The sequence below is a fragment of the Myodes glareolus genome, chromosome 21, assembly GCF_982192425.1.
Source record: "Myodes glareolus chromosome 21, mMyoGla1.1, whole genome shotgun sequence".
NCBI classification, from domain to species: domain Eukaryota; kingdom Metazoa; phylum Chordata; class Mammalia; order Rodentia; family Cricetidae; genus Myodes; species Myodes glareolus.
Window position 1 is genome coordinate 53,716,594 of NC_142046.1, and position 22,815 is coordinate 53,739,408.

At 42.8% G+C, this 22,815-nt stretch overlaps 1 long non-coding RNA gene across 2 annotated transcripts in view; it reads right to left on the reverse strand.

Annotated features, from left to right (window-relative positions):
* Positions 1-8,414: 8,414 nt before the first annotated feature.
* The window catches only part of LOC125395019 (uncharacterized), a 54,338-nt gene continuing 39,937 nt past the window's right edge, over positions 8,415-22,815 (reverse strand). The window contains exons 3-4 of one of the 2 annotated variants that reach the window (XR_014998809.2): positions 16,977-17,085; positions 8,415-8,453 (exon numbers count right to left, since the gene is read on the reverse strand). This is a non-coding gene — a long non-coding RNA (uncharacterized LOC125395019). Of the gene's footprint in view, positions 8,454-16,017; positions 17,086-22,815 lie in introns of those variants that run through there. The other variant, XR_014998806.2, reaches the window with a different exon arrangement.

A 22,815-nucleotide genomic window follows, 5' to 3' on the forward strand; every position in this document is an offset into this window, starting at 1 on the left:
TATTGGATTAGTTTTATTCTACTTTGGTTTTTGTCTACTGACTTTATTGCTCTAATGAGACATGACATGCAATAAGTTGCACTTGGTTAGATGTGTACTTCACATTTATATGCATGTATATACATATGAAACCATTACTATAGTTATAGCTACTAACAAATCCACAGCCTAAATATTTCCTCGTGCCTCTCATTTTGCCTGGATTTTAATCCAAGGAGAATGAATGAAGCAGCAAGCTCTTCTCTGCCTTCCCTGCATCAGAAATTCAAATTGCTGAGAAATCTATTTCTGAGCCTTATTGGACTTTTATTTGAACAAGTTGAATAAATATGTGCAATTTGTTGACAATATATTCACAAATGAGAGTACAAGAAATCTGTCTTTAAATTGCATCTTCAAAGAAAACATTTCCATAGTAAACTCTATTTGTCCCAGGAAGTATTAGACTACTTGAAAGACTGAAATTGAAAAGTAAGCAATCATACTTTGTAAGGTCCCTAGTTTTCCTCTCTCGGGTGTGTAGGTTTCTCCGAAGCTAAACAACAGCTTCCTGCCGTAAATGCCACAGCTCCTCACCCTCTGCCAGCCTGCACAGTCGCAACAAAACCCTGACCTCACTTTTCACTTTACCACATCTTAGAACCAGTCAGTAATTAAATGTTACTTAAGAATTTCTTGATGCAAATCTTGATGCTCCAGATAAAACAGTGTCAACAGCATTCTGAAATTGTGGTCCAAAGGCCTTCCGTTCCGTGGTCTCCCTTAGCTGTAATCCTAGCTCTGTAGGACTGCTGCTGAGTGTCCCCACAGTAGGAGAAGAGCATCTCCAGACTCAGTTTCCCCATCTAGAAAGTGGGATTCATGAATTTGGGTTTCCATGAAGACAAGAGGTACCACTGGGTGCCGGCTGCTATTATAGTGTGTGACTTGTCTCTGGTCATGCCACAGGCTGGACCTGAGAGAGAAAAGCTTTTGTTTCAGTGATGCTGGAGGAAGCCTCGTCATCATCACTATCAGACAGAGCCAGCCATCAGTTTAGGCTATCTTGATATCACCTATGACCAGTCAATGAACGACTCTTGCAGCAGAAAAGAAGAAAGTGATACTCAACCCCCAGAGTGGGCTATTCCTTCAAAACCTCAGCTTTTCGAGGACTGGTGATACAGCTCAGCTGGTGGAGGGCATGCTCCACATATACCAGGCCCTGGATTCAGTTCCCAGTGCCATATAAACTGGGCCTGGTAACACAATCCCATAATTCCTGCATTTGGGAAATGAAGGCATGAATATCCGAAATTCAAAGTCATCCTCAACTACATGCTAAGTTCAAATCCATCCTGCAACATGTGAGCCTCTGCCTCTAAACAATGAAGAGTCAGTTCCCTGAAGGTCTCAGAAAGCCAGCTGTGGATGAGATCACCCACTCACGGGAGGCCCCTGCAGTGCTCCTACAAGCTAGAAATCAGAGTATAACCAAATTTACAGTGCTCGTAATAGGGGCTAGGACAGACAAATCACACAGAGCAGAAGCCTGTCTTTGAAACGCCTCTCTTTGAAACATCTCTCTTAAAATGCTCTTTGACACTGTATAATGCTAAGCCTTGTGCCCACCTTGGTTTAGAGAGTTTATCCTAAGAAAATGATCCAAAAAACAATATAAAAAGCAGCATATGTAGGAAGGCAAATGCATTTTAACTACCCTCAGGCATTCATAGGGGGTCATCCAGAGGCCTCACTTCCAAATCTACGAACCATAATCACCCTCACTTTTGTCTCAGCCCTCACACCTAGCCGTCTGAAAAATGTATTTACTATCCTATCATTTTGTTAAATTGGGACATTGTCAGGTGGAAACCCTAACACCTGATTAACATGTTAGCTGCATTCATTGCATGCCTTCGATAAGGAATTTGATAACAGCATATGTCATAATTATATTGTGGAATGCAATAGCATGTTCCAGTGAGCTACACATAATTATATTAAAGCAGTATTTATGGCAATTATATCATTTGTTGAATTGTTGTAATTTCATTAAGTATAGGAGCCTGTAATGGATTAAATTCAGATTAAATTCAGAAATGCTGAAGTTTTACAGTGGCTCTCCTTGGAAAGTATTAAAGAGATAGGGGGCTCGTGTTGTTCTGCCGGGTCCCAATTAAGGATTAAACACAATAGGAAATTAGATTCAATTCTCCTTGCAAATCCTCTTGGGTTCAATCCCACCTCCATCCACAAATTTACCTCAAACCCCACCCCCAGCCCAACTCAAACCGAGAACCTTTCCCTTTGACAAGCATCATTCTTTCATGCCCATCTTCCTGGGCTTAGACCCCCCCGTCCCCACTTCCCAAGTAGCCTCAATGCTCCCGGCCTTGGTTTCCACTGAAAGGACACCATCTCACTCTCTCAGAGCCCACAGTGTGTTTTGTTGTTGTAGCTTTGTTTGCTTGTTGTCATTGTTTGAGACAGTGTCTTGCCATTTATAGCACTGGTTGGCCTGGTACTCACTATGTGGCCTCAAGCTTGGGTAATCCACTGCCTCGGCTTCATGGGTGCTGGAATTGTAGGTGTGAGTCATGGTATCCAGCTTATAATAACTTGTTTCTCATGTAGCGTTCTAGCAGGGAAAACAAAGTTCTGGCCTTTGAAAAAGCAAGGGCAGTGAACACTCAGCCCTAGGCCTTGCTGCACACCTCTGAGCCAGAATCCATCTCTGAACTAGATAGATCCACGAGTGATTGATTCCCTTGCATCTGAATAAGAACTTCACATGATTACCTGGAGTGTGCAAGTTTGGGACACCCAGAGGTCAACCTGGCCTACAATCTGGTTTGTTTTTCTTACGAGGAAACCAAGCCCCTCAGGTTGTGCAGCTGGCGGTCAGCATAGCGCACTAGATCAGGAAGGCCTTCTTGCTGCTACTAGATACTGGGGTCAACCAAGAGCTTCAGCTGAGCACCAAATGCTTTAAAGAAGTGCTGACTTTCACGGCACTTAACAGCCAACCTGTGAGCTTAAAAAACAGTACAACCATGCCTTTCAACTCATGTATTTATCTGTCTGTTTTTAGACAGAGTCTCACTCTAATTCTAGCCAGCGTGGTAGTCAAGGTATCCTCCTGCCCCAGTCTCCTGAATGCTGGGGTTACAGATGAGCACCACAAGGCCCATCAAAAGCAAGCTGTTGGTGCACAGGATACGAAGGGGGAGGGGAGACACTGGAGACTTAAGGTTTGATTAAACAGGGATAGGAATAAATGGACAAGGGAGACAATGGATGGGAAGCGAGCTAACCAAAATAAAGCTGTATGAGAAACGTATATGGAAATCCACTACTTCTTTAAGCTAGTGTAGAAACACAATTATTTTTAAAAGGAGTTTGAACATGGTGGTCCACATGGGTGGACAATGTTTCCCCAGAAGACATGAAAATGAAGAAAATGAAAATCTTGGTGCCAGAGAGATACGTCAATGTAAATGGTAGCCCAAGAGTTCCTCAAAATAACCCAGGCTATTGCCACTGGCCTTATTTTCCCACTTGGATGGTAAGAACTAGATAGTAAGGCCTTATTGCAGAAGACACAATACACTTTGGTTACAGGACAAAGAGGAATCAAGCTGAAACTGACCTGAGAACGTCCTCCCTGCTTGCTAGCCTTTATGGTACTAGAACATGCTATGAAGTCACTAGAGAACAAAAGGCACCAATGGTATTAACTAGACTCAAACCCTGCATTCTGTAACTAACCTGCCAGGCAAGATGTGCCCATGGTACAACAATGGCATGACTATTACTGGAGTAACCAATTGCTTTCTGCTCCGTAGGAGGGAATTCATGCCTCCTACTGTAAGCAGTGTTACTAAGTGAACATGTTGTCAGGCTGCCTTCTACATAGTTATGCTTATACCCATAGATGAGTACCAATCTCAGCCCTAGACAGTGGTGTTTCTCTCCGTAGTGGGCAACAGCTATTGCTATAGTGGTATAGTATCTGTGTTTTCATAAATAAAGCTTGCCTAAAGATCAGAAAAGCAAAACAAAGCCACTAGAGAAATCTCACCTCTACCAAGTTCAGACAAATAAAGGAGTGATCCTGCAATGTTCTCCACCAACCTTAGACTCTACACTCCACTGAGTTCCTGTCTCTTCCCCCTTTATATTCCTCTCTCTGCCCAGCCATATCACTCCTGTCTCCACCTCCCTAGTGCTGGTATTAAAGACATGTGATCCCAATGTTGGGGCATTCATCTTTGGCCTATAGGCCTAGCATATCCAACAGATATGTAAAGCAGGCTATTCTGAAGGGCTGACCCTCTTTGTCTTGACAAGTTTGGCAGTTACTTTCTTTTGTGTCCTTCTTGCCCAGTTAGGACAGCATACTGTCAGCCATTGAGACAAGGGCATTTTATTGCCCAATGGCTTATTTTGTCACAAAGAAAGTAAACTCCATGTGGAGTTTCTTTGATGCCCATTATCTTCTCTGAAGTAGATCGGTGCTACCAGTAGCAGACATGCCTCATTGTCATACAAAAGAACTTATGTTATTAAAAATGCTTAAATGCCATTTACTCTTTTTCTTAAAACATTTTTTTCTGGATGATTTGTCCCTTTTCTTCAGATGTCTTATTTGTCCGGTGGTCTTTAGATTTCTAAGATGGATACCGTTATTCTCCTGAAAAGACAGAAACAAAACCCTTCCCAAATCCTAATTTTGGGGAGATTCTCTTTTGACAAGTTATATCTGATCAAATGAAAAGTATTTGTTACTTTTGTGCATTAGTTTAGATTAAAGAGCCATGCTGTTTGGTGAGCTATCATCTCTTCTAATTAATAAGTGTCTCTTGTTCAAATTGAATCTTTATCAATTTTGATAGTATCTATAGCTTTTTCTTGTCCTGTAAAAACAAAAGCAAAATTCCTTCCTCAACATAACAAATATCCTGGTTTCCATTATAAAGTCAGTACATCTTTAAGTATATCAGCTGATTTAATTCCATAGTTTTTTTTTCTACTATCCAATGTCTCTCTCTGTAGCTGATGTTCTTTTCTCATTAGCATTTAGAAAATTCAAAGTTAATAAATTATTATGCAATCCACTTTGGGGGTCTTTATTATTCCTTTCAGTTTATTTAACATATCCTTTAGAGTTCAGTTTGATCTTTCTGTAATGGCCTGCCCTGAAGGATTATGTGGTATACCTGTAATACACCTTATAATAAGCAAAAAACCTGTTTTATTTTCTTAGAGACATAAAGCGTGAGCAATGTCTGTCTTTATTTGTGCAGGTATACCCATGATGGCCACAATTTCTAGCAAATGTGTGATTACCGAATCAACCTTTTCCGAACTCAAAGCAGTTGTCCATTGAAAACCTGAATAGGTATCAAGGATGTGTTGTTCCAAGTTCTAAAAAAAAATGGAACACATCCATCTGCCAGATTCCATTCCTTTGAGTACTTATTGGGGTACCTCCAGCAGGTTGTATAAAGAATAAGTAGGACTTTCCTTATAATTCCCTTGGCTTGTTGCCACATGATGGAAAAGTCTTTTTTAAATCTTTATTATTGAAATTATGCTTATTATGAAATTCTGAAGCCCTCAGCACATTTTCAATCAATAATTTATTAATTGTTGCATTATCTTGTGCTAGAGGACCTGGCAGACCCATCTAGAATCAGATTGTGCTTGTATGTGTGATATTTCCTATTCCTGATTGTATCTTATAACTGAATAAATAATTAAGTCAATTCAGTATCATCTGGTATAAATTCAGTGGTTTCAATACACAAAAAAAACTATTTCTGCATATTGCAAATCAGTAGCTATATTAAGAGGTTCTTTAAAATCCCCGAGTACCATGAAAATAGCATATAATTCTGACTTTTGGACAGAATCATAAGGGCTTTTTTCAACTTTACTTAAATTTTCTGTTTTGTAACCTGCCTTTCCTGATTGATTTGCACCAGTATAGAATGTAGGGGCTCCAGTTATTGGTGTGTCCCACACTATGTGAGAAATGATCCAATTAATTATCTTTATAAGTTGAATTATCTTGCTTTTTGGATAGTTGTTGTTAATCTCTCCAAAAAAAATTACTATAAGCTCTTAGCCAGGGTTCACGTTCTGCTTCAGCTGAAAATTTCCTGGGACTATTTAAGTCCTTGTCACCATCTAAGGTTTTGTTTAAATTAATCAGGTCATCATGACCTATCCCAATAGTGTGCCATAGATGGGAAAGATCTCCTAGCAATCTTTGGAAGTCATTAAGAGTCTGAAATCAGTCTCTCCTAATTTTCACCTTTTGGGTTCTAATTTTTTGGTAACCTCAGTTCACTTACTGGTCACTTCCAAAAGAAAGTAATGCATTTAGGAGGGATGGGAGCAGAGAGATGGCTCAGAGGTTCAGAGCACTGGCTGCTCTTCCAGAGCACCTGAGTTCAATTCCCAGCACCCATGTGGTTACTCACAACCATCTGTGACTTCAGTCCTAAGGCATTTGATGCCCTCTTCTGGTCTCTGTGGGTACTACATGCACATGGTGCACAAACATACATGCAGACAAAACACACAAAATTTTAATAATAATGATAGCAATAGTTATAATAAAAGGTATTACTAGAAAGAAGGATACCAAACAAATTGACCAACCAAATCATTTTCATTCAATTCCACTGAGAGCAATTTTGGTGACGTTTTAGCTGGGACTGGTGGCCCATACTTGTATTCTCAGCACTTAGAAAGCTGAGGCAAGAAGATCATGAGTTCAAAGCTAGCCTGGTACACATTTAAAAAGGTTTTAAATCAAAAGCTTGTAGATGTCCGTGACCTTATCTCATTGGAGATGCATACAAATTCTATCAGACAGGGAAATGAGGCTAGAACAAAGCAAACATGAGAGTAGGTAAGAGTAGGAATTCTGTAATCCTTTCCATTTCACCCCTATTGATCTATAAAGAACAAAAAAATGAGTTTTCAAATATTTTGTTTAACTTGACAAATTTTCTCTAATTTTATTTTACTGACTATCTCCATTGTGCTTAATTTCTAACTTCTGATCCGTTTGTTTAAGCCTTGTAGGCATATCCTGATTGGCTGCAAAGACTGTGTAATTATCATACATAAACCCTGTGAGGAAGTGAGTGCCCTCAGATGAACTCACCCATATCAGATGACAGAGGTTGAAGAGAATCAGAAGCCTTGTTTTCTTCTACACCTTTCCATTGCAACATCACTGTCAAACCTTACAAACACACTGGAAATACCCAGACTACACCTAGGTGACCACGAGGCCCTTTGATTTGCAGTTTGGAGACCAGCTGGGGAAGAAGGATAGCTATTGTCTCTTGTAGATGAACCCTCTTTCTGGAGTGAATGTTCCTGATGCCCACATGTCTCTTCACACTCCAGTTCAGTAGTTCAAGTACATCGAACATAGATGGCTGCTGCCTAGAGCATTCTGGCTCTCCAATCAGCCCTCTGGGAACTGACCAGACCCCACCACCATGGGTCCGGAGTGAGCCGAAAGCCCTCTTCCCTTCCTCTGCATAACTTTTCCCCTTGTCATCAATAACTAGCCCTGCCTGACTATCCTGATGTAATATGTGGGAAAATACCAGCAACTAATTAGGAACGAGCCTGTAAAAATTTTGGGGGAAGCTACACGTTTCAATTACATTAATGAGCACGCAAATGCAATCAGAGCGGAGGGGTAAGCATTGTGTCAAGTTTGCACAAGAGGAGAATTGCATTTCCCATGCATGAAAGCAACTCCCTAGTAACTTGCAGAATCCGAGACTAAAAATAAGCATGCAAAGAAAACCACGAAAACGCTTATTATTTGAGTTACATTAGAATTCTCTGAGAATGCTCTCATCAAATGATTTGTGTTGTTCTAATTCCCTTTCATCAGACTCAAATTACTCTACCTATAGGTTACGTGGTTAAGCAAATGTTCCTTAAATATCAAACTTTTCATTGGTTTTTAAAAGATTTAATAGCAACTTGAAGATGTCTACTAAATACTTTCCCATCTTAAAGTAATCAATTTGTTCACACAATAGTTCATAGATGATGACCCTAGAGGGAAAAAAAATCTTCCAAGGCAAAAGCTTTAAATCTCAAAATGTTTTATGGTTTAACAGCTATCCATAGAGTTGAAAAAGATGATGCTGGAATCAGCTAAAATTCAATACCTGTTCTTTAAAGTGTGCTAACTGCAGTGGGGAAAGCCCGGCACTCACGGTCAGTGTGCAATTCTAGGACTTCAGCTCCGGGAAATCGCCCATGGAGAAGGCACGGCTTCATGAATTCAATTTTCCCGTCCATCCATAAGTGGCTGTATTTCTTCAAGTAGCTTTGATCCTTCGGAGCATTAATGGTGACTGATTGCGCCCTGCTTGGGATTTCCTGGCGCATTTCCTCCAGCACATCCGTCTGAGCCGTGTTCTTTCCTAATGGGAAAATAAAATTGAGAAAAGTAAGTGGGGCCACTGATTTCATTTAAAACCTCAAGGAAAAATAGAGGTAGCCTGCACGCCCCGCCTGTACCCTTGCTAAGTTTAAGAGTTTGTAATATTCAAGAGCCTTCAAAACACCACATGTTAACTGGGTCTCTGTAAAAGGAAGACACACCAAGTACCACAGAGGGTCCTGTTAGTTAAGAGAACATTTTGTAAATCGACCATCAGTAGAGAATTCTTCTGGAAAGGGTAAAATTGGCCCCTGGTTGATGTGTTTTTTTTTTTTTTGGTGTCTTTGTTGTAGATTGTTATTTGCCTGGTTTTGTTTCTGTCTTTCTCTTGGTGCTGAATTCTGCATCACTCAGCGAATATATCTTTCACATGAACATAGGAGAAGTGAGATACCACGAATTCACTAGAACTTGGTTTTCTTGAGTCTGGAAAAACGGTAGATTTCCGCCCCGTGAACACTCATGGGCCACCAAAATTAGACACTAGCAGTCTAGAAAAGGTGGAGGTTTTCCTCCACCATCATCTCCTTCCTGCTGAAGGAGCTCAAGCTGGTGGGAGAACTCAGAGGTGGAATCTTTGTCTGTTGTCTGCTGGGATCTCCTCAGGCCTCCCCTAGGCTCCAGCAGTCACCATCCTGAAGCCCCTGGGGCAATCACCTCCTGTGATGGTGACTGCCAAGTCTTCCTAACCTTGGCCTCTGTGTTGGTTAGAGAAACCAGGGGTTAACAAGGGTCTCTCCGTTTATATAGCTGTGCTTTCCATTCTCCTGCTTGATTAAACATTATGTCACAATTATTGAGTAAGGTAAGAGAAAAAAAAAACTGATAAGATGAGTGTGCTTGAGGGAAACAGTCCATCTGCTTATCTTATCTAGAGATGAAGATATTTTAATTTCTCTTTTTATCCCAATTGTATCAGTCAATTGCATTAGGGTTCTCTCAAGGAAAAGAAGATAGATAGATAGATAGATAGATAGATAGATAGATAGATAGATAGATAGATCACAAATTAGTATATAATATATACTCATATATAATACATATATTTAAATTAATTTATGTTAAAATAATAATATTTGTCTTATATCTGAGAGGCTAAGAACCTCAGTTCTCAAGGCTAGCTGCCTCATTCGTACCAACCTGGCACAGAAAGCCTAGAAAGTTCTTGGAGAGCCACAGGTCCTGAAGTCCATGAAACTAGTTCTGGTATCTGCCATGGAAGCAGCAGCAACAACAGGGTGAGTCAACTCAGCTACAGGAGGCAAGCCATGCGGGCAAAAGACAGGTTATTCTCTTTCTGCCAAGCCCTCTTTATCTGGGCAGCCACCAGAAGGCACTGCCCACACCGGGAGTGGGTATCGCCACTCTCATTAAAGCACACACAATTCGCCTCTGAATCCAGCTCATGTAGAATCCTACATGAGGAAAATCAAAGTGGGCACGGTAGTACAAGCTTTTGATCCCAGCACTCAGGAAACAGAGAGAGGTGGATCTCTGAGTCCGACCGAGGTCAGCCTGGTCTACATAGTGAATTACAGGACAGCCAGGGCTATGTAGAGAGACTCTGTCTCAAATAAATCAATAAATCGATCAATCAATAAACATATTTTTTAAAAAAATAAAAATAAATTGTTTTATTTTGCAGACTTTTCTTTTTGATTTGGCAGTTTTTGTTCTATTGGGTTTTTTTTTTTACTTGTTTTGATTTTCATCTTTTGCTTTGTTTGTTTTTGTTTTGTTTTAAGGACATGAAGTTGGGTGGATAGGTCAGGAGGTCAGGGAGATGCAGGAGAAGTTGCAAAAGAGGAAACCATGATCAAAATATATTGTATGAGAAAAAAATTTCAAATAAAAAAATACGGAAAAATTCAGCAGTGAATAAAAGAATAAAAGATGCTGTTTCTGGTAAGTCAACCATGCTTCAGCAGAAGGCCACACTTCCAAGAATAATGGGAAGCACAAACTGGACTAGATGGATGGGGCAGGGGACACTGAGTTGGCCGGATAGGCATGGGGCGACTTGGGAGGGGCTGGGGGAGGGGCGAGCATGACAGAAACACACTGTACAAAACTTCTCAAACTAATTTTAAAAGGCAGTAGCTAATTAGCTGAAATGACAAGCCTTCCCAAGTGCTTTGTTCAGTAACTCCTCATTTTCAAGTCATTATGGGGACAGGCAGGACCCGAGTCTCACATGGCAGGATGGGAATTGTCACCGCAATTACTGGTTTCTGCATGCTTGTCCAAGATGCTCAGAGATCTATGAAGAAAGGGAGCAGAAGGCTTGCAAGAGCCGGAGGTGGAGGGTGACTCCAAGGAAACGGTCTTCCAGACACAACAGAAGCAGCCGTCGGCACCATCGCAGAGTTCGAACGTGCAGCTGCCCACACTGCTGCCTTCAAACACCCACGGCCTCTGCCTTTTACATCCTTGATGAACGGACGGCGAAAACGTGACATATCCACACGATGGAATATTATTTAGCTATTAAGAAAGATGAAATCATGAAACTCACAGGTAACGGGTGGGGCGGGAAACAATCATTCTGAATTAAGGAGCCCAGGCTCAGAAAGATAAAGATCCCACGCTTTCTCTTGTAGGTGGTAGTTTTGAATCTTCTAGCAAGTGCACTATTGCCTTTGGAATATCCACAGAGGTCAGGAAAACAGTGAGAGATGGGGTGGGGGCAGCTTTTGAAGCAGGAGAGATAGCTAGCCACTTCCGTTTTAAAGAGAAGTTTGGTTTCCTTTTTCACGAGTTTTTTGCGTAAACTGTTACAAGGCTCTGTTTAGCTCAGCCAGATAATCTTAATCCCGGGTGTGGCTAGATGGTACCCATGTGGTGCAGAGACAGGTCCTGTGCGCAGGCCTCAGGTCCCTCCCTGTGCTATCATGCGGATTCCTTAAAGACCCTGAAAACCAAACACTAAACAAATCCAGTCCCATAAGAGGAATAAAAGCATGCTTAAAGGAATTCAGCCCATGTGTCTAATAAAAATCAGTGGTAACCTTTCCAGAAATATGATGTATTGAACAATACTTTCACTGTTTTCGCTCGAATCCTTAAGGGAAATTTCTCTGGCGCACTCTCTGAAGAAAAATCAATACATAATGGTTTTTGTTTAGCAAGTAGGAAAAACATACAGTGTTGCCTACGTTTACAGGAAAGATGAGGTGCTGTGGGCACATGTGGGCAGGGCCAGTGCAAATACAGCAAGCCAGATAATAACCGGGTTAATCTGACTTTTACCATCAGGGTCTTGTTTCCTGAGTAGGTGGCAGGCCTTGATTAGCTGACCCGTGAATGACCTTCTTAGACTGTGTAAACAAGGTCAAACAAGTGACGTCACCGGCCTGAATGAATGAGTGATTAAAAGTAGTTATCCCGCCCACACTTGGATTTGAACAACTTCTTAGGGGAAATAAAATCTCTCTCTCTCTCTCTCTCTCTCTCTCTCTCTCTCTTTCTCTTTCTCTCTCTCTCTCCCCGAGATTTCCTTTTTCTAATTCCTGTCTCTGTGGCAGGGACATAGAATTTAAGAGACGGTTACCTGAACCGGTTGAAAGCTGCTCAGATCTTGAAGAACCCAGACCATGCCTTCTTGGGCACCAAGGCAAACATGCTCTGCCTTGAATAAAAGGTAAACCCTGCTTGAGCAGCTTTGAACCATGTCCCAGCTTACACAGATTTTCTTTAGAGTATGCTGTGTGGAATAGTTCAACAGTTAAGCACGTGGATTTGGCATTAAACTGCGTGAGTGTGGGCCCAGCTCCGCCACTCTCTTGGTCTTATAACTCTGGCCAAGTTTATATCTTTCACGTCTTGTTCCTTGTCTGCCAAACAAGGATGCAGAGGTTTGGATGAGAATTACCTCCATGGATTCATATGGCTTAATAGCAGCTAAGAGCACTGCCTGTTCTTCCAAAGGTCCTGAGTTCAGTTCCCAGCAACACAACCCTCTATAATGAGATCTGGTGCCCTCTTGAGGAAGAGACCTGGTCAGTCGTCCTCATCAACTTAGACCATGAATAAAACCCAGTATGGACAAGTTCAACAGAACTGCCGTATACAGGCTGCCCATACATGCGTCAGCATTGCCAGGGCTTAAATGTCATTTCATGTTCATTCAAGCCCCATTGGTGGACCTCTTTGGGAAGGATTAGGAAGTTCAGCCCTGTCGGAGGAGGTGTGTCACTGGGGGGTGGGCTTTGAGGCCTCAGAAGACTCATGCCCATCCCAGTGTTCCCTCTCTGCCTCCTACTGGTGACTCAAGATGTTAACTCATCACCATGCTCTTGGGCCACCATCAAGGACTCTAAGCCTCTGAAACTGCAAGTTTAATTAGATGCTTTCTTTTAATAAGTCGTCTTGGTCATGGTGTTTGGTCACAGAGAGAGAAAAGTACCTAACACAAAGGAGCATGCTGGTTATGAGGGTTACGGGGAAAGAACATGTAAAATCATAGCGTCTGCACGTGAGAAAGCCTCGAGAACTGTGAGCTGTCATTATTACTATCTCAATTGCCAGGTAATAGTCTCCATTTAGATCTCTGAAATTACTGGGACTCAGGGATCTTGAACGCAAGCTGCACTTTCACAGCCTAATTCAACTCAGCGACTCAATCCAGGTCCTGAGATACAAAAGCAAAAATGTTTTTGATGGATAATAAACAAAGCGTTCTTTTACTATTTGTGCCTCACTCATTGATGTAGAAAGACATTTCTCACAAAGGGAACTTAACTTTTTAAATGCACACTAAAATCCAGTCATAGGACAGGGATGTAGCTCACTGGGGGTGCTTCCCCAGCGTGCAAGAAACCCTGGGTTTGACCCATCGCACAAGGGGTGTGTTGCAGTAGGTATAATCCGGTGACCATAATAATCCATGTGCTTGCTCGTATTTTCACACTTAGTAAAGAAAAGAACAAAACCATAGTCAAACAAAGCATTCTTCTGAGGTCGCGGCTACTGCGAGCATTAATGCTGTCAAGCTGACAGGATCTGGGGTAGCCTAGAGACTAGCCTGGCCTCACCTGTGAGGGATTACTTAGCTCTGGGCACACCTGGGAAGGCTTGCTTTGATTAGGTCAACTGAGCCGGGCAGACTGACCCTAAGAGTGGAGGGCACCATCCCAAGCTTGGGGTCTAGACTACAAAAAGGGAAAAGCTAAATCTCTACTTCCTGATTGTGGATGTGAGGTGGCCAGTTGCTTCAAGTTCCTACGCCTTGACTGGCTGCCATGGCGGGCCGAGCCCTTGAACTGTGAACTGAAACACACCTTTCTCCCTTCAGTTGTTTACAAGGTGTTTTAGAACAACAGGAGAAGGAGTCAAGACAACCCCATGCCATGAACAGTACATGTTCTACTGAACCTGTGACTGAAAGAAGCAACTGAGGCAGGTTTTCGGCCCTGCTGGCAGACAGGTGAGCCAGGTCTCAATTAATTACCCTCTTTAATTAGAACTTGAATATAGTCCTGATTGCTGGGGCTTCTTTTCATGCTCACCATATCTGCCAGAGAAAATGGCTTTTATTCTCCCCCCCCCCATGAAGAATTTATCTTTCAGGGTGTATGCAGGTCAAAACTTGGGATGTAGCAGGATCTTCCAAAAGCTATAGGCATCCCGCTTTCTAGGGAACAGCTGAAAGCCGCTCACACCCACGGCCTAGCAGATCTTCTCCCTGTGTGCTAAGAAGGTGGTGTCTCTGTAAATCAGGAGCCATTTCTCCCTGCTGCCTCACACCCTGTGAGAAATAGTTACCATCAGCCACTGCTGGCCTTTGGCTGCTCTGGGCACGGCATACAGGAGGGGAGCCAGGGGAACTGAAATCTAGCTGCCATCCTCTGCTGCAGAAAAGATTTATCCCTTGGAAAATGCAGGCTATCACCGCAGTGATCCACCTCTTAATGGTTTTCCGCACGGCAGAAGCTGTTGTCAGGGAGACCGAAGCGAGCGCTTGTTGTGCGGAGGCCATCTTGCTGCCTGCTCCCTCGGATGCCAGGGAGAGCTGCCGGCAGGTGACTTATCTCCACATCCCATTTATCCAGGCTCTACTGTCACCAGAATGCCACCAAGCAGAAAAAGATCTGATCCCATCCATTAAGGGTAGATTCACAAAGTGGTCTAAGTCTCAAGGAAAATGCAGACATTCCTCCCTGGAAGCCGATGGCTGCCCAAGATGCTGAGCTGTGTCCTGATCTTCGGCCGTTCGCCGAATCCATGTGGAGCTGCTCCCTGCCCACCCTACACAGCCAGCTCTTGATTGTGTACCGCCTTCTATTGTTCCCTAATTGTGTCTCCACAAGACAAGTAATAGTTTCTCGAGGATGGCGTTCTTTTTCCTAACATAATTTCTGTAATTGTAACCGCTCCTCTGAAGCCTCTACTAGTAATTTTCCTTCCTTCGTGGTATGGACTTCAAATCAACTAGATAATGAGAAATAAAAATACCACCCCTTCCCCAGTGAAACACTAACAGAAAAATAAATAGTCTGGGAAACAAGATGCTCCCTTCACACTAGGACACACAGGAGAAGGCACCTCATAGCTGAGGATTCTTCTCCAACTCTTCCACCAGCCACCAAAGCATCCAAGTCCAGGAGGAGCCCACCCTCACGAGAGTCTCCTCACTCTTCAGGGTCCTCGATCCTGCTCAACAGAAACAGGAAATTTCCAGAGTACTAAGAACAAAATTGTTCTTTCATTTCTTAGGCCTGGATTAAAATCAACCAAAGACACAAGTATCATTCAGGAACCAGTCACTTGAAATGTAATCTAGAGAGCAGCTGGGCCTCGTTCTTGAAGGAATGTGCCGCCTCTTTCCTCATCGTGGTGAACAACCATCTTGAAATATTTACAGAAACCAGATTGAAACACATACACACACACACACACACACCTAGACGCTTTGAAAATAACAAAAACCACCTCCTTGTGAATGTCTTCTTGAGTAAGCTGTGAGCCTTCTTCAGAAAAGCTACCGTCCCAACAGCCTTGATTCGTTCATCCCTAAATGAGCAGGCTGTGTGTACTAGGGTGAAGACAATGCTTGTGTCTCTTGGGACTGTGGAAGGTTCTCATTGACAAGAGTCTACAGTTCACTGCACTCTTTAAACATGGGGCGGGGGAATGGTGCCCTCTGAAAACTTTGGATGAACAGAAAAGGTGAAATCTACTGCCTCCCGGAAGTACTCTGCCTCCTTCAAGTGTTCTGTGTTCACAAAGGATTCGTGGACAGTCAGGCAGCTACCCCAGGATGATGCCCCATCCCTGACTTCCTGTGAAGGTTTCAGAAGTGCGAGGCTCTGTACTAACTTTTGTGTTTGTTTGTTTGTTTGTTTTGTTTATTTGTTTGCTTTGCCTTCAGAGAAGAATTCTACCACCTCCTCCCTGTTTATGGTTTATCAATTGGCCACCTTACACAATTACTCTACCTACCCAATGGTTTGTGCTTTGGCAAGCTATGTCCTTATTGTTCTGACCCATTTTCCCTTGCTTCTCATGCAGGACCAGGTAAAATAAAAAAGAGAAATGCAAAAATCCCTTGTTTAGTTTTGAATTTTACTATTTGGATAGTCAAGAGATGGCAACGGCAGAGCGCTAAACTGGGAGCCGCCCCACGTGACTGGCCTGGGAAGACTACAGACCTGCCAGCCACCACCATTCCATGGCAATCCATAAAGTCATCCTCTTTCGTGTCTTCATAGCATGACACTGGACAGGGTTTGTTGATTTGCTTCCGATCTTTGTGTTAGACCGTAAGTGCCATAGATCATGTCTCGCTTTTCCAGCCCTCTGTCTACAGCCTCTATCTCTGTTGGCCACAAAGCCAGCAGTATTCAGCTCTCAGCAAGAGAAGCCAGGATAAGAAGGGACAGATAGCAGGGGTGGGGCCAGCAGGGTGGTCTCAGAGAGAGGGGACAGAGAGGCCACAAATGGTGTCCATCCTCAGTCTGCCCCTGCTCTTGGTAGCCTTCCTTCCCCTGTGTCCTTGGTCCCAGCCCAACTGTGACAGTAAGCTCACAGAAGAACCTGGAAGAACATAACTTATATGACTGCCCTCTTGCTTTACTGCAGAACATTCTTTCTTCAGCCAGAATCTCCAGTTAAGCGAAAAAAAATGTTCCCTGTTTCCCCCTTAAGAAAGGATGACTGCAGGAGTTGGACAGGACCAGTCTCCTGCCTCGGCTCCATTCCCAATTTTCCTCCAGCTGAAGCTCTGTTCACTGAGTAGAACTTAGAATCCTCCTGGCTGCTTCTACCCAGAACTTCAGCCCTCAGATTCCTTTGGGCCCTGACTGTATCACGGTTCTTCAGGGTGTTGTAAGGGTTCTTCAGGGTGTAGTAGTAAGTTCTACTAGCAACTTATTTCAGTGTTCTTCAGTCCAAATGCCAAGGGTGTTGTGATGCCTGTTCTTGAATGTCAGCTGGACTATATCAGCAGTGAGCTACAATCCAGATATGGAGAGTGATCCGGATTTTAGGCAGGAAGACAACAAACCTTCAATCCAGATCTTGAGGAGGAAAGGGACACCTTTAATGGGGCCACACCTTCTACTGTGTTGTGAGGAGGTCACTTGTTCATTTCCCAGCCGCCCAGCAGCTCAGACCTGAAATAACCACATAGAAACTGTATTAATTAAATCACTGCTTGGCCCATTAGCTCTAGCTTCTTATTGGCTAACTCTTACATATTAATTTAACCCATTTCTATTAATCTGTGTATCACCACATGGCTGTGGCTTACTGGTTAAAGTTCTGGCATCTGGCTTCAGCAGGGCTTCATGGCTTCTCTCTCACTTCATCCTTTCTCCCAGCATTCCGTTTAGTTTTTCCCACCTAGTTCTACATCCCTGTAGCTCTACTATAGGCCCAAAGTGGTTCCTTTATTAACCAATGATATTCACAGCATATAGAGGGAAATCCCACAACACTACTGAAGGCCTATAGAAGGACAATGGAGGAAGGAGGGTCCCTCGTTCTTCACCTGCTTGCCCTCCCCCTGCCACCACATCCACTCCTTGACTGGCATCGGAGCCTACTTCTTCAGGATTCCAGCATACACAGAAGACTAGATGAGACACCCAGCCTGTGAGACTGAGCAGTCTTGGACTTTACATTCCCAGCTAGCCATTGATGCATTAGTTGGACTGCAACCTGTAAGTCATTTCAATAAATTCCATATATGTATATGAGACACAGAGAGAGAGAGAGATGGGGGGGGATTCATTCCTATTTCCATACGTTCTGTGACTCTAGAGAACTCTGACTAATACAGGTGCTATCTAGGCCCCTACCTGTCTCTCTATACCAGGTCACACACAAGTCACTGGCCAGACCTGAGAATGGGCTGCCCTTGTGTCTTGCTCTAGTTAACATTATTTTGAGTGGAGGTGGATCAAGTCATGTGATGTACAAACTGACTTTTCATTGAATAACTTTATAATAGAAAGGCAGCTTGCCATTCATTTTACAAGCATAATATGCTGTAAGCACTCAACTGGGGTGAGCACTGTAGCCCATTCAACAGGAAAGTCAGCTGTTTCCACAGATGATCAGGACTAGAGGTCAGGCGTGGCTCTGACCACAGAATTCCCACCAGGAATTTGTCACCAGGACAGAAAGAAACAAAGTGGAAGGGACTCAAATACGTATTACCCACTCAAAAGCAAGAACTCTTCATCCACACACAAACCCCAAACCCTCTGGCTTACTGACGAGTGCATTTGTTCTCTGCAGCAAGAATGGGCAGCTTTAAACCCAGAGACAGCCTCACAGTTATGGAGGGTCAAAACTCATGTTATCTGTGGGCTCGGCTCCTTCTGAGGGCCCAAAGGAAAGGATATATTCCAGACCTTTCTCCTTAGTTTATAGGTGGTTGTCTCCAAGGTCACATGGTATCTTTCTTGTCTGTGTCCATCTTTCCCTTTTTAAACTAAAGTCCAGGATTATTAGGGAAATTGAGCTCCCTTCTTGAGGTTCCTACTTTTCTTAATTAAAAAAAAAACTTTCAAGAATAGAGCCAAGAGAAATCTGTAGCTGGTTTAATGGTGCACACCTTTAACCCTAGCACTCAGAAGGCAGAGGTAGGCACATTTATGTGAGTTGAAGGCCAGTCTGGTCTACATGGTAAGTTCTAGGTCAGCCAGAGCTTTCTTTTCCTTGTCAAAAGAAAGTAATCTCTCTTTAAGGACAAATTTTTAGAGTTTAAAAGAAACCCCAGGGTAGGCAGCTGTAGACATCAGCTGCTGCCTAGAGAAGGAAGAAGAGAAAGAGCCAGCCCCATTTGAGTTCAGCTAGAATGGAGGGCAGTCACGTGACAGACAAGCAGCCAAGTGTCAGGGAGAGGGGCCTAAGAGAAGGAATCTAGGAGAGCAGGCTTAGAACAGGGAGAGAAAGAAGAAAAGAGAAAGTTATACTTTTATGAGTAATCAAAAAAGGGTGGGCGGCCTTCTGAAGCCCCTTGGCTAAAGTTCCAGAAGTGGCTGCACTTATGGGTAGGCGTTAATCACAAAGATGGGAGGAGAAAGACCTCTGACCCAAATCATAATGACCAAATTAGTCAAAGCAAGCAATTAACTAAAGGAAGTTTTTATTTTTATTCATATACACCACGTATCTCTCCCTAAAAGCAGGGTTCAAGATGTCAGCATTAACTATGAGGAAGACAAGGATTTTATAGCTCAGGGTTGAGTAGTTACAGGAGCAGAAGATAAGCTTCTGTAACGTAGCAAGTTAGTCATAATGACATCCTGAAACAAAGACATGATTGCGAGGTGGTCATAGCAAGGTAGTCAAGACAACATATGTCATAACAAAGTAGCCATTAAACCCCTTTGAAACGAAGGGAGAATTGCAAGATGGTTATAGTAATTTTTTAAAACAAAGACATGGTTACCATTTTCTGAAACAGGCAGTACAGAATCATTTGTAGTCAAGGTCACAGGTAGGGCATAGCCCAAACCTTGAGAAACAGAGGTTTAATCAAACAACAATTAGCCTAGTTTGTCTTTACTGTAAGATGGCTTTTAAGTCAAAATGATGGCAGGCTGGCTCATCGCTGGAACTCTGGAAAGAAAAAGAACTTTTCTCATTAAAAGAGATGATCATTTCTCTATCTCTTAAGCTGACTTAAGCAGATCTGACCACTTGAGGGGCCATTCTTTAGTGAGATAATTGACACACCTAACTGGAATGTTAGTTCCAACCAAGGAGTAGTTTTAGACAAGGGCCGTTACTTTCACACCAACCCATTGGACCTTCTCCCCACAGCAGATTCATAGCCCCTACTGTTAGCATACTGTCACTGCAGAACCCTCCTTGGGGTCCTCTTAGAAGTGAGGCTAGGGTCTCAAGAATGACCACACCAACCAAAGTATCTTGGCTAAGGACATTTTTATTTCTGCAGAAGTTTCCAAAGCCCTAACAAGTTCTGGCAAGCAAGCTCACTAGGTAGGGAGTCCCTTGCCATGTTATTCCTAACAAGAGGGTTTTGTTCCTCTAGTGCTCAAAATTTGGTCTCACGTTCTCATATAACTGGTGAATTTATATGGAGAAATGTGATCTGGTAGTAATGGACTTACTGGGGTTTGGAGGGTTGTGATGTTTTGGAAGGAAGGCACAACTCAGGAGACTCAGCATTTCTATCACAGATACTAGAAACTAGAAACTTATGTGGAGAGTTCACACGTGTTCTCTCAGAAAGGAGTCATCCTGGCTCAGCTAATCTCTGGATAGAAAAGACTATGTTTCCCACAATTCTTAGCCTCATTAATAAAAGAGTTTAGAAATGGATTCAGCAGGAAGCTCAAGAACAGTTTTGTTAGTGTTGGAGAGAAAAGCAACAGAGAAAACAAGCTGCAAGGGGAAGGGAGAGGGAAAGAGGAGGAAAGAACTTGTGGTTTGTTTATCAAAGGAGATCAGCCAAGCCACCACGTGGCTGACAAACAGCAACATGGTGGAAATAGGAGTGGAGAGTATCAGAGAATGAATGAGGGGTCCAGAGGATCAGGGAAAGTGTGCTCGGGCTTTGGTTAGAAACAGAAGAGAGGGAGAGTTCTGTTTTCCTAACTGAGAAAAGCAGGCCTGCTCTGCAACGCTGCTTTATGGAAGATCTGCAAGCAATTGCATGGAGTATTTGGAAAGAGTAAGCACATTATCTCCTTAGAGGATAATTATTCCTCCCCTCTCCTTGGCCTGTCTTCAGGAGAATCAGCCTTCCTGGGCGGAAGGGGCGGAGCTTGTCTCCTAGGCCTATGATTGACTGTCTCAGCTGAATTAATTCTCAAGAGAAGAGGCAATAATATATAACGCAGTAATCTTTGGAGTAGGTCAGAATGTCATGTCTCCACCCAGGGCCAAAGGTAAATGTCACTCTTTGGATCAGGAGGAAGTGGTTTTCTTTTATTGGTTTCAGCAAAGCCCTGACAGCTCCACCTTTTTGTATGGGGTTTTAATGCCTAAGGCTAGGCAAAGCTGATGCCTACATTTCTAGTGTTACCAGGGCAATGGGGGGGCGGGGGTGTCCAAAGTCTACCTTAAGGTGGGAGTCCATCCAAGACTACTGTAACAATATTTTTCCTTCAGATTTTTCTGGAAGCATCGTGACCAGAAAGCAAGTTGGGGAGGAAAGGGTTTATTGAGCTTGTACTTCCACACTGTAGTTCATCACTGAAGGAAGTCAGAACAGGAACTAAAACAGGGCAGAGACCTGGAGGCAGGAGCCGATGCAGAGGCCATGGAGGGGTTCTGCTTACTGGCTTGTTCCCATGGCTTGCTCAGCCTGCTTTCTTATGGAGCCCAGGACCACCAGCCCTGGAATGACCTCACCTACAATGGGTTGGGCCCTCCCCTATTGATCACCAATTAAAGGAAATGCTCTACAGGCTTGTCTACAGCTAGATCTGGTGGAGGTATTTTCTCAGTTGAAGTTCCCTCCTCTCAGATGACTATAGTTTGTGTCAAGTTGACATAAATAGTCAATAAACCACCTCTGGTTACAGTTTTGGCTGCACCACTCCTTTGAACCAATACTCTGTCACAAGAGCAGAAGAAATATTTCACAATCTTGTCCTGCCATGGCTCTGCCCACAGTTTAGACTCCCTATGGCTGCGCAAAGAGCGAAAATATCAACTAATTTGAACAAAAAATCCAATGGCTAGATTTAGAAGTCAATAGATACTTGTTAGCCTACTAAACAAATATTGTCAGACTACTAAACTAAAATAATAGTTCAGATTTGGTAAGTAATTATTAAGTGTTACCATATTACCTGGCATATTTTAAAATATTGATTGCTGAATCATATATATAAATATATACATTTGTATATGATATATGTGAGATATATATATGTATGTGTGTGTGTGTGTATGTATGTTTTTTTAATGTAAGTCTCACACTGTAGCCCAGACTGGCTTTGACCTCATGAAAATTGTTCTGTCTCAGCTTCCCAACTCCTGGGATTATAAATATGCCATGTCCAGATTCTCTGGGTGAATAATATTTAGGTACCTCTCTCTCTCTCTCTCTCTCTCTCTCTCTCTCTCTCTCTCTCTGTGTGTGTGTGTGTGTGTGTGTGTGTGTGTGTGTGTGTGTTCATCCTCTTAAGCACTTAGCTGATATATATTTAGGTTTATTTTTATATCTTTTAGTATACAAAATGTTTCCACATGTATTGTGGTGTTCTAAATAAGAAAGGCCGGCTAGGCTCATATATTTGAATTCTTAGTCATGGGGAGTGGAACTGTTTGGGGAAGGATTAGGAGGTTTGACCTCACTGGAGATGCATCACTGGGAGTGAGCTTTGAGGTTTCAAAAGCGCTTATCAGTTCAGTCTCTGTCTCTATCTCTGTCTCTCTGTCTCTGTCTCCCTGTACCAGCTCCCATCTGCTGCCTGTGGATCAGAATGTAAAGCTGCAGCTACTGCCCCGCATCAAGCCTGTCTACTTCCCACCATGTGATCATGTACTAACCCCCTAAAACTATAAGCAATTAAATGCTTTCTTTTATAAATTGCCTTGGTCCTGGTGTCTGCTCACAGCAACAGAAGAGTAAATAAGATAGATGAGAAAATATCAGTGTTTGCCATAATTAAGTTTTAAGATATTAAAAGAATGTCCCTCAAAGGATATTGCTGCCTAGTCTTGATGGGGAAGCCTTGTTAACCAACTATCTTTAAGAGGAGGAACCCAGTCAGGGTGTTACCCAGGTGCGTGTTCCCTCTCTGTGGTTCCCTCGCCACACAGCTGAGCTTAGACTTCTCGTTTCAGTTTCATGAGTTTTCCCCTTATAATAAATAAAAATATAATTGTTTATCTTTTAGCTAGCCTGGTTATTT